Here is a 12,635-nt window from a genome sequence, read left to right on the forward strand (position 1 = left end):
TTAAAACCCATTAAAATTGAAACAAGACATTTTGATATGTCCAAAACAACCATTCGGAATAAATCCAGTTTTATTCAGATGAAAAACATCCATCTCAAGTATATCTTTGAGATTTTTATTTTCTTGTGTCGGCAGACAGTGGATGATAAACCTTAAACATTGCTGAATGGGGAACCCTCTTTCTTATCAGCCACCATACGTCCTTATACTTCAAGTCTCCTTTGGTGTGTTTATTCATCCTTTACCGAAATTTCATTATTGTGCAAAGGCTGGTGCTGTCCTTAGTGTGACTGCCATGTCTGGCCATTGCCACCCTGTGCTTGGATTACTGGACACTCCTGAATCTTTATCCGCTTGACTTGATGCCCCACCACTCCACTTCATTTGACCTCAGCAGGGACCACGGTGACCTAGGGTTCTCCAAATGCTCTGATTTCTTTCTGACTTTAGCTATAGCATCACTGGAAGATGTAACTGAGACTTCTTTTCTAAGTAACACTTATGTGTGTGTGAACCACAGAGTTAAAAAGCTGGGTTTTTTCCTCCCTGGGCTGCAAGATGGAGCTGTAGTTTGTGCTCTTCACTGGTGGACATCATGGAGCTGGACCACAGGTACCTGTAGCCTAGACTCTGTCCAGGAATGTTTCAATCAGGAAGGAGGTGAGAGTAGTAGCAAGAGGATTGGTGGTAATAGTTGCAACACTGAGCACAAGGCTCCTAGGTCTGTCAGGGAAAAGTGCCCTGATTTCAGTCCACCTCAGCAAACACCTAAAGATCACCAACTGACCTAACCCTTCCCACCTTTCCCCAAAATCCAGTGTGCCCACTAGCTTATTTTGCCCTCCAGAGTCTGACTCTTTCTCCTGGTGGCCAGACCCTCACTGTGACTGTTCTTGTTGAACATGTAGGATTGACCCTGAAAAATACAGAGGTAGGAATTTTGGCATTTTGTTAATATCTTAAGGTGGATTGATTCAACAGAAACTAATCTGTTAGAGAATCAGAGCCATTCACAAGATCCATGTTCTCTAATGTTAGATACCTGAGCCTTCTCTAAGCTAATAACTGTACTATTAGCTGCTGCAGGTGTATTCAATTTAACATTTTCAAAATGAACTGCTTAAAGTGTGACCCCTCTTTGCCTGCAATAAAAAGCTGTGTGCAAAATCTGCAGAAGTCTGAAATTGCTTGCTGTCTCCTCAGGGCACATGTGTGAATGCTAGCTGATTTGAAGAATAAAGGACAAAATGCCGTTAGCATACAGCTGACTCTGATTCCATAGTCAAAACCCATTGTTTTACAATGTGCTTGTATTTCTGAATCTGTATTGCTGTCAGTAAGGAATTGCCGTTTCAGCACTTAGTAGCATTTAAAGCTGCTAAAGGACTTTTCTCTGATGCTGGGGCTTCATTATACCATTTTTAGGAAGCAGTCACATTTCTGATTGGTTTTTTTTTTTTTTTCCTTGGTAGGGCAGGACTACTTCTGCTACAGCTAGAAACCCTGGTATTTCTGCTGATGTTTGGAGCTAGATCTCTAACGCTTTATAACACAATTTTCATAAAAATCCTGAGCCCAAAGCTCATTCCACCCACAAACTCACCATCTGAAATTGCAAGTTAGTGAACACATTTGTCTATTCCTAAACTCATTGCAAGCCTCTCAACTTCCTACGGGACTGGTGTGAGAGAAGCCTATCTGGTTACGCAAAGGAGAACAGTATGAAGGACCGGGCTGCAGATGGAAATCCAGGAGTCCCCTTTCCATGAGGAGTCTCACCAGGAGACAAGTCTCCTTGAGGATGTGTCATGCTATAGGCTGTTGTCTTCTCGACTGGGACTTGATGATGTTAATTATTTGTGCAATTAAGCATCATCACCGCCCTGGTTGTTAAGGCAATGCCCTCATCAGCAAGGAGAGAGATATTCACGTGACCCCAATGTTAGGCACAAAGATGTTGTTGCCTTAGTGTCCCTGCTTGCGCTGAGTAGTGTTGGATGATTTAATAAAATGAAACATGATTGCTCTAAGGCTTAGAAGGTGAATAATAAATACATCAGGAAAATCAGCATAAAATTCCTCTCACATATGAAACAAGGAAAGCAGGAGCCACTGCATAATATTGAAAATTAATCACAAAGTCCTCCTAAGTAGTCACATGTGTTGGTCAGAAAAGGTAATAAAAAGCCGCAGAAACCCTTTTCCCACCTCACACAAGGGCTTCAGGTCTGTTTTTCCTAAAATGCTGCCCATCAGTGATGTTGGTGAGGTGAACTAAAAACGACACATTAACCAAAAAGACTGTGGTGTGGATGGGCTGACCGTGCAGCCTCCGGAGCTGCAGAGCGAAGCCCGGTGGACACAGCCACGGGGTCCATGAGGGACAGACTAGCAGGGCAAAACACCCCCACAGCCATCTGCAGGATGCTCCCGCATCATGTTCCTGATGGTTCAGCTCCTGCTCTGGTGCACTTCGCAGGTGCACAGCCAGTGTAAGACCTTTCCTGATTTTTTAAAGGCACTCATTCCTGGACCCTTGCTGCCTTCTCAGTCATATCCACTCACCTCTCTCTGTGGCTGCCTTCCTGAACCAGATTTTCACATGATACAGATAGGATTTCAGAGAGCCAGGCAGGTGTACAGTCATGTAGCTACACACAGCAGAGGGGAAGGCAACCTGGAGGAGGAGAAAAATTCCTGGAGGAGGCAAGAGGTGACTAGGGGGACCTCTTACGTTCTGCACTTCCAAGGCACCAAGGCAACCAGCTGACTAAAATGCACGCTAAGCCCAGCCCAGAGGGCTCCCGCTGGGCTGGTGCTGTACAAACTAAAACCAACAGATAGTCCTACTCCTGAAGCAGTGCCAATTGAGAAAAAAAAAACCCAAAACAAAACAAAACAAAAACCCAATAAACCCAACAGAAATCTCAAAAGCAAAGCTGATTTTTTTAGTATTTGAGTCAGAAAGATGGGGCGTTAATTGTGGTCATGATTTAATGGTAATTTTTTGGCATGGCATTTGACTAGACTTTAAAGAGATATTCATAACACCTATTTGTCCTTCAAGCCCCATTAACAATATGAATGCCTCTCTTTATAGCAAACACATTAACAAAGGACTAAGCAGCTGTTACCCCTCCTGCTTTGAATTTCCCCTATTTTCTTGTCCAAAGATTACAGAGTACTGACTAGAGAGGATAACAATGCATTCCGAGTGCTGAGTGCCGTAGCTTTTTTCTGTTCCTGACTTCGCTTTCACAAAGCAGTCCTGCAGGCACCATTCGGTCTTCGAACAAGTATCTGCTATATAAAGATCACTTTTCTGTGTATAACTCATCATTTCAGATGCTGACAGTGTACAGCCTGACTTGCTGCTTGCTGCATTACCTGTTTTGTTGCTAGGAAACTTTTGAACGGGAGCCAATTTGCCATTGAGCTATTTGCTTCATGTGCAGTTACATGGAAGAGAACCTAAGCCGACCATTATTTTAAACAATGCCCTCCAGGTTTTTTCACATGGCACTGCTAGAGGCAGGGGATAGGTGCTATGCAATAACATTGGGTTTGTGTATGATGATCTGCCAGAGTTCAAGAAGAAAGGCAGGATTCACGTCCAGTTTGGATTCTTGCACGGAGAGTTCATTCATCTGGAAAGTGAAAATGCATCTGTATTATGCTTAGCCTCTCCATTTGGGCAGCACTGTACATTTTATATTTTCATTATTTGTACTACAGTAAGAGGCATGGCCCCAGCTGGATTCACGGCTCCATTGCATGACCGAGCCCTTGCTTTGAAGAGCTCATAGTCTGACAGCGTGCTTCTTGATGTTTATCAGGAAATCATGGCCTTTCACACTTTTTTGCAGACCTACTGAACAGAGCTGGGCTGGTGAATAGGGGAAGCAATAAACCATTGTGAACAGGGAGACTGCCCCACTCTGGGGATAGAGCTCTCTGGCTACTAACCCCCAGCTGCAGTATAACTTCCCAGTGGTGTCACTCCAGTGCGTCCCAGCCTGAGTCACCTCAGCTAGCAGGGAAATGGGCACGCTGAAGAGGATTCATGAGGGGGTGACAATCATGAAGACCTCTGCACTGAGAAAGACAGTAGTTTTGTGTTTTGGAGGATCCACACAAATTCATAATTGTAGTTAAAATTTTCTGTACGTTTTTGTACCTAAAATATTATCAGCAATTTTGTTGTACTCCTTGGGAAAGGGACAGTTCCTGTGAAGCTAATTTTAAGACCATTTGAATACATGTCTCATGCCATGAAACAACTAGCTTTCAAAAGACAAGGAATCTTCACCTCAGTTCACATAAGCAGCGATGGCCCAAAAGCCATAATAGCGACCCGTACAGAATAAAACAGATAGTTTTATTCTGAGTGCTGCACTCCAGGGAAGTGGAGGAGGAAGAGTGAATAAAACCAGTCTTGTCTGCTCCACAAATGCGTGCAGGTTCTGAAGATTGTACTCTTCTAATATTTGTGTGAGCCTGATAAATTCAGGGCGACCTGTTGGTGCGATGATTTGGGTAAGGCTTCCTAGCACTGCCACCATGCCCTCCTTTCTAGAGTAAGTCTTCAAAGACGGTCGCTAGACACGGTGACTGCTGAAGCTGAATGACAACACAGAGAAACCGTGGGCAATCTCAGCTGTGAACTACTTGTCTGGGAGCAGATTTAGTTTAAAGGAAGGTGTTTTCTGTCTCCATCTACCCTTTGCTCTAGCAATTACAGGTCTTTGATTTCATACAGCTGTCTGCCATTTCATCAGATGACCTTAACCATGCAGTTTAGAAAATCCAAGTTTTGCAGTACCTATCCTGAGGTGCTCGCCTATCCACAGAGACTCTTTAAAACACTAAGGTTCACTGCAGATGCTGCATATTGATAAATTTATTGAATTATTTTCTTTTTCTCTCTCACTTTTTTCTTTCACACCACTATGACCATAACAACAGTGTGCATCACACACAAATTTTGAAATAACTTCTACAAGAATATGGATTTTTATGTTCACTTTCTCACTGTATATATCTGAAATTCTTCTGAAGCCGATGTTGCTGGATATTTTGCATGGTTTACACCTGTGTTTAAATATTCATGTTGCATTGTACTGTGCATTTGTCAAGATTTGTACATGTCTTCCTCTCAGGGAGTATAATATTCTATTATCTTAATACATAATAAGGTACTACCACTGTAGCAAACATCTCTATAGCAACATAACTTTGCTCCATGCTTTGTAAACCAGTAGTGTTTACCACAAAAACCTTGCAGACTAAGTAAGACAATGTAAAGAAAAGGGGGAATAAAACACAAGCACAAACACTGCAAGAAAATGCTGAAATCCAGTATTCCAGAGCTACTACTAAAGCAAGAAGATGAACATTAACCAGAGGGTATTGGTTCCATTCCATATTGGCTTTTCAAAACCACTTTTTATTCTGCATTGGATTTAGAACAAAATATTTGTGGGAAGATATATTTTGAGATTAAAAATTAAGAATTTGCGGATGTGAAATCCTGGTATTAAAGACCAGCTTGTGAAAGCATGCATGTATTCCAAGGGTTTTGCTTGTTAGCATTCCAGCTGGGTCCAGTGAAGGCAGGGCAGCACAAGTGGGGGTGTCCATATAGAATCACAGAAGCATCGATTGCAGAGGATCTTACCTAGTTCAGACTTCCTCTTGAAGCAGGATTATTGCCAACACAGTGTAAAATCAGATGTAGCTTCGTCTAGCCAACTCTTGCAACCCTTCAAGGGTGGAGAGCCCACAACCTCTCAAGCAACCTGTTCCCGCCCTGGACTAGCTACCTGGAGAAAACATTTTCCCAATGCCTAACCTGAACCTCCCAAGCTCAATATGTGACTGTTGTCCCCTGCTATGGCATCTGGCACTACCTAGTGGAATTTTTCTCCAGTATATTTGTAACTACCTTTCCAGTAGTTGTAGGTGGCTGTTAGCCCACATCTTTGTCTCCTCTTCATCAGACCAAAGAAGCCCAGCTCCCCCAGCATCTCCTTGCAGACCACATGCTCTCAGCCTGTGACCATCTCAGTACCTATCTGCTGGGGGCTTCTACTGCTTCACCACTTCCTTCTTGAATGGGGTACTCAAAACCAGGCACAGATGTGACTCACCATGCTGAGTAGAGTGAGATAATCACTTCCCTCAATCCGCTTGTGACCATCCTCCTACATAGCCCATGCCAGTACACAAGTACTCCCTAAAGGGTCTTATATCTCCGTTATCTCTGCAACAAATTAGCACCATCAAGGAAAACATTTAACAGTGTAGGCAATTTCAGAGAGCTTGATTTTAACAGTCCATCACAGCTTTATGTTCCTCTGTGCTCGGTCTCCTTTCTCTACGATTTTCTCCTGAGTGGCAAATTGCATTTGCAATGTTCCATTTTAATAAGTTGCTTTTTTACATATTAATAAATTTAGGTTCCTCTGTGTTAGAGGAAAAAGTCAAAACCACAAAGGAGAAGATCATAGATGTTTGAGACGACTCATTGATTCTGAAGAGGTTATTCCACCAGCTTCAATTGTTTACCTTTTAGCTTTAATACCAGTTGATTAGTGTAATGTGGATGTCAATAACAGCAATGAAGACCATTTGAATGTTCCTTTTCTGAAAGAAACAAAATTTAGCCCATATCTACAGGCAAATTTTTAATTCCAGCTTTACAAATCTAAATTAAAATTCCCCAAGGCAAATAGCAGATAGGATGATTGGAGGGCTCAGAGGACTGGGGCAGTTCTCTTCTCCCTAAGTTCCATGCACTCAATTCGTCTGAGACATGAATGGCAACTCCACAGCCTCATAGCTTTTCATCCGGATCACAAATCCTTCCAGTCCCGACCTCTCAAAGCACTTTCTCAGGTTGCCTTTTCAGGATATCCAGAATCTGAGTTCAGCAAAACATTTGGGCTCACAGCTCCTGAAAATCCCACTCTGAGTCTAGATGGGAGGGATGGTGAGGAGGTGACTGTGAGACTGTTGAATGCTTCTTTCAAAACAATACTTAATTTTGCAAAAAAACATCAAACCTAAAATGTTTATTGTGGCAACACAAATTCATTGGGACGAAAGGTCATAGGAGACCCTAGGTGTTAGTTCAAAGTGGAGCATCAGTCTTCTTTGAACAGCAAAACTGAAAAGAGGGGAAAAGGCAGTAAGACTCCCATCCATGCTTTAGCTGTACTTAAGGAAATTTCATTACATAAGTCATTGCCTTAAATCACTGTCATCATAGTGATTAATTTATTCTTTCACATATAAAACATGTTATTAAATATATCACCCTTATTTGCTAATTGCTTATTGTAAGGTAAAATTGATGATTCCTGCATTGAATCCTTCGGTTTAACGAGCCCTATAATTTTCTCACTAACAGGCATAATTAGCATGGCTTGGTTTTCTCTTGTCCTACAAGAAGACCAAATGAATCACACTGGACATCAAAACTCCTCAAGAATGGTCTGTATGTGTATATATTTTGCTGGAAACAAAAGCAATGTATGGCTTTTGTGATTTTTGGGTTACCTCAGTGTGTAAGAAACCTCAGAGCAGTATGGTCTGGAATATTAAACACACTATGCACAGGAGACATTTCCAGACGTTATGCTAACGGAATAAAGCGTATTCAACTTCCATTACATTTCTAAAAAAAATTAAGAAACCTCAACTTCCAGTGCAAAAGGACTTAGCACATTAACTTAAACATGTCAGGAAGGGAAAGTGACAACTGAGAGTGTGGAGGAGAAGCTGATGTTTTACAAGGCCACCTTTCCAGGGTTGGTTGAGCACACAGGTGAGGCACACTCACTGCATGGGATCTCTTCTAGATGGGATTGCTGTCCCCTGGAAAGAAAGACAGCTTGTCCCTGCCTCTCCTGGGATTCTTGTTAAGTATGCCTAAGGCCTTATTAAATATTCGTATTTGAATATCATTACAAAAACTGTTGTCACCTCAGATACTTCAGCGGCCCTCGGATTTAGTGGAGAGATCTGCAGGTAAAAATGGGGTGAGCGCCAACCACTCGTAGGAAAGGCTTCAAATTATTTAAGCAGTCAACTGAAGGCATCACGTGAGAGCAGCCTTCACAACATAACCTGCAAAAAGAAGGTTGTTTGCTTAATTAGGACCTACATGGATGCTACAAGCTGAACGATGCAATTAACTTGTCTAGCTTCTCTCAACCTGCATAATTTGTTTCTTTCATATTAAAATGTCTTATGCATTTCAGCTAGTTTCAGATAAAAGTAACCTGCTTTTTCTTTTCCCCCCTTCCAGAGGGGTAAGGGCTTGCAATTCTCATTGAGATCAAGTGCTCAACACCTCAGGAAATCAAGCCGGTGACACCTCTTTGCTTCTTACAGAACTTGTCTGGGACTCGAGTTGAGAAAGAAACAATTTCCGTGGCAAGAGTAGAGAAAGCTCACATCAATACAAGTGGCAATTATCCAATAAAAACAATACATGTTAGTGGTATTTATGATATAAATAATATTCAGGGGAAAAAAACCTACAAATATTTCAAAAAACAATTATACATCATTAAGAAGAATGAATGTGTTAGTATTGCTATCACGCAACATCAAGGGTTCCTTTAACTGCATGGTGTATGTCTACTGTGAAACTTCTTGAGACATAGGTCCAAATTTGAAGATGGCTTGAGGAAAAGTTAATATTATGTGGGAAAATAATGGGAGATTGTAGAGGAGGACTTTAAACAATTGCAAAAATTAACTTGCAGCTGGGGTGTCAAAAGCACGTACATCATGTTAACTTGTTTAGCCTTACGTGTTGGACAAGTAGAACATCTGTGTTTAGATAACACCAGCCTGTGACAGACTTAGAGGTACCCTATCGAACATGCTTGAGATTTCTGCCCTGCTGTGGGAAAGATCAAAGCACTAAACTACATCTGCACAAACCCCTGACATACAGGTGAAAATAGCAGGTTCAGTGATCCTCTAGCATGGAACGAGCTCTGCAGAGCCTGCGTTGCTGCTTGCGTGCCTCTGCCCAGATACTGCTTTGGGGATCCCTCAGCTGGCGAGGTAATGAAAATAAATTTACACTATGGATTTCATCCATGGGCTTGTGGCTGTTCCTGCATCCTGCCTGCACCAGCTCACACACATTTTAATTATAAATAGAATTTATTCTGTTATGCTTTTAGGGCAAGGGCAAGTCATCAGCTCATGATGAGACTCGACACAGGCTAGAGCAAAAGACCAAAACTTCAGAGGAATTTCAATGCAGCAGCACGTCCTGGAGTCTGACAAGGTCCACGTGCTGCTGCACTGAGAGGACAGAAAATATAAGCAAAATTTAGTAAAGGGTAAAAATTCAAGAGCAAAATATCAATTTTCATTTCAAAACATGGAGCTTTCCTTTGAATATTTACTTCATAGCAGAGCAATATTTTGTCATTTAATATCACATATGGCAATTAATGATTATACCTAGGGTTTGGGTTCTTTTATATCTGGCATTCATTGCAGCTTCTGCAAACTGGGCTCAATAGCCTCCTCTGCAAACACAAAAAGTTTGGAGGAAAATAATAATTTGGGAGTTAGGAGCACTTAGAGAGGTATGACACAGTAGCTGCTCTGAAATGGTGATACATCCAGGTAATAAATCCTAGAGATAAAAGAACCCACAAGTAAATCAGAATGGAGTTTGAATTCCACCGTGAGGGTGAGATCCTGCAGTTCACTGCACCAGATCTCAGATGGGCCGTTAAGGTTTTTGTAGGGAAGCGACACACACATGCACGTGGAGAAGGCAGCCCTTCATCCTGAGGGACAGATTACCATCTCATGGCCAAAATGCTGAACCGGAGGAGCTCAGGACACACAAAGGTGTGCTGTAGAGCAGTTCCACCCCCAGTTCATTACCTCAAAGGCTTCTGGGGAAAAAGAATATCTTCTGGAAAGAAAGAATCAAGATGGAGAGTAGGCAATGCCGAAACTTCCTCCCTCCCCCAAGATAATGCTTATGAGCCCTTTTGCAATGAAAATACCCTTTTGAGGTTGATGATAGGAAAACTCAGCCATTGGTGGCAAAAGATTCACTTTTCAGACACCTGTAGCTAAATTTGTGATCTCTCTGGATTTTGCTGCTTAGTACAAAAACTGGTGGACTTCTTAACATGTCTGCCAAAGCATCCTGAGCTAAAGCTGGTTGTCAGGGGCCGTGTGGATCCCAATGACAAACACAGGGTGTGAGGTTCTGGAGGCAAAATGTGAGCGGTTAGGTAGGGCTTGGGCTCAACACCTCCATGACAGCATCGCTGAAATGCTCCCGCATCCAAACGTAAGGAAAGATGAAGCACAGACCAAGGCACAGTTGAGAAAGCCATCTCTAGGAAAATAGTTTAGATTCACTAGGAACTGGAAAAGATTGTGAATACATGGAATTAAAAGAAATTGAATCAGTTATGACTTAAGCCAGGACTGAATGATCCCAACCTGCTAGCTGGATTACCTCGAATTTGTCCTAGTGCAGTCATTTTCAGCTTGGCTCACAAAGTTTAAATTACTGAGCTTGGCTGCTTTTTAATTGAACCAGCCTTTACTCTGAAGCATTTTTAAGTGTTGGTGGCTCTATTTTTAGGTTATCGTGACTCAGACAGAACACCTCCCATATGGACAAGTTAAAGTTCTGATAAAAATTGATCTCCTTAGCCTCAGGAAGGCAGTTAAATGTTGAAAGTCTCATAAAACTACAGGTGAATTACCCCCCAATCACTTTGGAGTTAAATTTCCTGAGTGAGCCAGATTTGAGTATTGTAACAATAACAAGACTACTGACCACATTGTATTACCCCAAAATCAGTAGTTTATAAGCAAAACTATGCACTTTAGCCATTCATTTTAAATATCTGAGTGTTTTAAATACGAGTTTTGTACCTGTTAGTCCAATCTAAAATTTAAAAATTTAGCTACAAACAAGTTTAGAATCACTATAATGGTGCCAGTGAGCAATGAATTTTGAACAAACCTTGTAGTCAGTAATTTTCAAAGCACTTTGTTCCTCACAGCATTACTTTAAAATCCTGGGAAGACTGCTGCCAGCAGAGTGTGCCCTCTTTCCATTCAAGCTGTGTGAGGATGGTCCCAAAGTTCCAGCAGCATATATTTGCCTTCAGAAAACAGAGTGATACCATCCAAGCCAAATGTGAGAGAAATGTTAGTAAAATATGAAAATTAAAAATCCCCTGCTGTTATTTTGCAACTGTGCTGTTTTATATAAAACTCTCATGTAGTTCAACAATGTAGAAGCATATGAGTTTATGGAAAAGTTTCTATTCTTAATGTAGTATGGGATACGCCAGACTGCAAATTTTACAGCAGGTAAAATTTAATTCAGCTCTAAAAAGTTAGTGTGAGATGCTATTGGCATAAAGAAAAACTAGAGTACACATAACACGCTGAAAAATCAGGAGATGTAAGCCAGCTGCATGTGCTTTTTATCAGCACTGTGGTGATTTTTGTAAATATGGAGCTATCATTTGTATAAGAATAGCAATAGGCATATTTTGTATGTTTTGGACACTCTGGAAAGAGGGTGTAAATGAAAATTTCCAAGCTGGATGACTGATTTGGGGTGGATACTTAAACATCTTGATGCGGCTGGACTCCAGGCCTTCCACTTCCATTATTCAGTACTTCAGGCTCCTTATCAAAACATGGATTTGTGCATCTCAGTCTGAAAAGGTTGACTTGCTGGGTTTTTTTGTTTGCTTCTTTAAAATACTTCTGCTCATGCTTTGAAGTACTTTGGTTCAGGGGACCTGGGCCACCATGCGCTGGTAGTTGTGGCTGGTTGATGTTTTGATTTCATAAACTCGCCCTAACAATCTAATATTTTACAATGGCCCTGCTACACTACAGAATATATAAAGGCATGAAATTATAGTGCCTGCTTAATAGAGCCTTCAGTCTTCCAGAGCTTCGGTTCAGATATAAACAAGCACCTGAAAGTAGTTTTAAAGTAGTCAGAGCCCATTCATTTCATGTCATAACCCTTACAGGAATCTCCTTCTTGCCCACTCCTGCTGCCAGGACAATCTAACCCCAGCAGATGGTTCTGGTTGTATGTTCAGTGTGTGGATGGTCCATGGGAATTTGTCAAGGGCAGAGAAGACAGATTTTTATCACTGAACAATTTTAAAGTGTTTTTTGCTTCCCAGAGGTCACCACTGAGACTAGGACAGTTGTTCTCGCTGTGGCAGTTCACTGCAGGAAAAAGATGGGTACTGTACCTCTTTGTTTTACCTCTTAGTTGTTAAGGAGGGGTTATGGTGGAGATGGTGAGGACATCAGCAGGCAGAGCTGCTGCTGGACCTTTGGTAGGCTGCTTCTGAGCAGTGAGGGCTGGGTCCACGGCCACTGCGGCTACTAAAGGAAGGAATTCTCTGGCTCCAGTGGCACTTTATGAGTGTGGGTTCCAATCTGTGATTATTCTGGATCTCTCAAGTCAAAACTGACAGGACTTGCTGGATAATTTTTTTGGTGAGGTGCGGGGAAAGAATGTCTTTAAATCTGTTTAGCTCAGATACTGCTATGCTGCAATGTGGGGCTTGTCACTATTGCCTATGGGTAAA

This window comes from Chroicocephalus ridibundus, chromosome 2 (genome assembly GCF_963924245.1).
Source record: "Chroicocephalus ridibundus chromosome 2, bChrRid1.1, whole genome shotgun sequence".
NCBI lineage: Eukaryota > Metazoa > Chordata > Aves > Charadriiformes > Laridae > Chroicocephalus > Chroicocephalus ridibundus.